The following is a 2,679-nucleotide window of genomic DNA, read 5'->3' on the forward strand; positions in this document are numbered from 1 at the left end:
TACAGTAAAGATCAGATACTTTAATACTTTTACTTAAGTACTATTCTAAAAGGTGACTTTTACTTTTACTTAAGTAATTTTCCAGTAAGGTATCTGTACTTTTACTTAAGTATAGCTTTTGAGTACTTTATACACCACTGTATATATATATATATATATATATATATATATATATATATATACACACACACACAATATATATATATATATATATATATATACACACACACAGTGTTGGGATAGTTCACTTTCTACGTGAACTAGTTCAAAGTTCAGTTCACAAATTTTAAAATGAACTAGTTCAGTTCAGCGTTCATAATTCAAAGATTTGAACTAAGTTCACAGTTCCAAAAAATGAAGTAGTTCATAGTTCTTTTTTTCAATATGTTGCTGTGAGCTATTATATTTTTTCGGTATTTTGAACATCGAGCCTACTTCGTGATTTGTCTAGGATGAAATAGAGTGGTTGAATCAAGCATCGTAGCGAAATACAGTTTCTATCGTGTTTTATTGTACATTTAGCGCATTTTGTAAATCCCATTGATTTCTGTTGGAAGACTCATTGCTCGTTGACCGGAAGCGGAAAGGGAACTAGTTTCGTTGTAGTTCAAATTTGGTTGTAGTCTTTTCGCTCGGTTCAAGCCCTACTGTTGAGTCGGAGAACCGAGCGAAAAGACTACAACCAAACGTAAACAGCCCCCCATTGCCTGTTGGCCGTTTCCGGCCAACAGGCAATGATTCTAGGAGGTATTCTAGTCCGCTGAGCTATGAGCCAGAGAGCTAACGTTATGGATTGTACATATTTATAATTCGAAATTCGTCTCAGCCTTTATACCACAGATACTCTAGGGTCTATAGCATATAACCGTGTTGTCTGATTACAGTTTGATTTATTTTTCACAATTTAACAGATCTCGTTTTGAAGAATAATCACCGCGCCATTCGTTTCAATGGGAATCGGGACGGTCTATAGTTTCAACATAAAGTGTATTTATATTTTTTTAATTCGTCCCAGCCTTTACACCACAGACACTATAGGGTCTATAGCATATAACCGCATTTTCTGATTGCAGTTTAATGTAACAGTAAGCTGACAACACCGCAACTGCAAATTAACCACACGGATATAACCGGCAACCGGTCAAACAAATGTTCTCATTAGCACGTTAGCCTACGTTAGAAAGCCTGATGTTTTTGAAGCGTACCAACGCTTTATTGCAGATCTCCACGAATCACACAAATGACCCTTTTCGGAACAAAAACGGCGAATTTCGCCGAAAGGTGACAAGTTTGCATCCCTGCCTCTGAGCACTGGTGGATTGCGGAAGTAAGCCCCTATCCTGGGGGCCTGATCGGAACGTCACCTGGAACGTCACCCGCGACAACACCGGTGACTCTGCTGCCGCCCATGGCGTGAGTGGTGTATTGCATGTCATGCATTGCCCGCGACGTTCGCGTACGCTGTGTAGACTATGAAAGGAAGCGCGTCGCTCGCGTCAATCGCGTCGTTTACGCGCGTCGCTCGCGTCGACTATGTAACGGCCCTTAGCCTTCGAAACAGCACGACCACGTCCGGGGAAACTGCATTAAATCCACACAGCTCCCAAGGTGGAAAGCAGTCCGGTCCGAGCTTGTGAAGAGAGTTCCAGAGTTTATTCGTTCGGGCGCCAGTTGTAACGATTCCTGTCTACAACAAATCAGTTACTAATAAAAAGGAAGACTTGTATACTGCTGTTTATTGAAAAACCGAGAGGGAAGAAGAACACTTCTTCACTCACGTTAACTCACATAACCCAACAAAAGAGGGAGGCGCCACCTATTGGCGATACATATTATGAACCTGACTGTTACAATAGGGAACGAACAAACTAGAATTCTGACACTACGCTGAACATTTCTAAACGTCATTTGCGTCAGTAATTGCCCCGGGTATTTATGTGACGAAGACAGATGCGCCCACATCATGTAAACAAACGGGCACTCATGAAGAAGCTGGTGGTTGTATTAACGTTAAATGTTACATTTCATCGATCAAGTTTGTTTTTATTAATTTTGAATGTTACATTTTTTATGTTAAATCCCAAATAAATTGTTGACATTTCTAAACGAAAGCCGGCACTCCTTCATTAAATGTATTTGTTTTCGCGGATATTCAGCTTCTTCTTCTCCTCCAGAAAAACACGACCGCATTGCATTGCGGTATACGGGAGTAACACGTAGGGTAGGCTACATCGTATGTGGACTCAAATTTTGGGTATTTTAAGTGCACTATAGTGCATGAAGTGAACCACTGAGAATTCGAACACCACTGCACATAACTTCTTTATAGAGTTACTCAGTTGAGTACCAGGAGATGGTGTTTGGTACGCACCCCAGACATAATTCCACACGTAACATCGGATCTTATGAAACGTACCCAGTTTCACAGAGGTTTTTTGCGTCAGCTTTTTTTTTATCAAACTGCAGCGCTCGACCACGGAGCGTTTGATTATCTGACAAAAGGAACGTTGCGATCAGCTGATTTTAGGCAGTTCTCCAGTGTGTGCGCGGTCCATAGCGCACATGAGCGCACATTTCTTGCGCTTATCATTCGTTTCGAGCCACGGCACATCTTGGTGCCACTTTTTCAAAAAAAATAAAATTCTTCTGCTCCGGCTCCATTTGCCTTTTCTTTGCTGG

Source organism: Gadus morhua, chromosome 7 (genome assembly GCF_902167405.1).
Source record: "Gadus morhua chromosome 7, gadMor3.0, whole genome shotgun sequence".
NCBI classification, from domain to species: Eukaryota; Metazoa; Chordata; class Actinopteri; order Gadiformes; family Gadidae; genus Gadus; species Gadus morhua.